Source organism: Buceros rhinoceros, unplaced genomic scaffold (assembly GCF_000710305.1).
Source record: "Buceros rhinoceros silvestris isolate BGI_N320 unplaced genomic scaffold, ASM71030v1 scaffold22624, whole genome shotgun sequence".
NCBI lineage: Eukaryota > Metazoa > Chordata > Aves > Bucerotiformes > Bucerotidae > Buceros > Buceros rhinoceros.
The window spans coordinates 8,511-8,872 of NW_010407940.1; the positions used below are offsets into that span (position 1 = coordinate 8,511).

The following is a 362-nucleotide window of genomic DNA, read 5'->3' on the forward strand; positions in this document are numbered from 1 at the left end:
GGCCCGGCTCTCGGACGGGTTTGCGGGGAGGCCACTGCCCCGGCATAGGCTGGGAAGAGCCCACCACCAGAGCCAGGGGAAGGGAGCCCCCAGAGAGGCCAGGCAGCCCCTCATTCGGCAGGACCCAGCTTTTGGGTGCCAGCCGAAGGGTGGGCAGGAGTGGGATGGCAGGGTGGGCAGCGCGAGGGGCAGGAGACAGGGCTTGGTCCCCATGCAGGAAAATCGGGAAGAGGGGCACAGCGCTGCCAGGAGGGGCAGCAGGCAGCAGAGCAGCCCTTTCCTCCAGCGGGCACTGCTGCCAGGAAGACCTTCCCTTCCCTGGGGCGGGGGGGAAGAGGGTACACCCCAGGCATGGGGGAACG

General features: G+C 69.3%; 1 protein-coding gene across 1 annotated transcript in view; it reads right to left on the reverse strand.

The window, feature by feature from the left end:
* Positions 1-362, reverse strand: part of PCBP4 (poly(rC) binding protein 4) — a 6,820-nt gene that overhangs the window by 1,009 nt on the left and 5,449 nt on the right. The window lies entirely within an intron of this gene.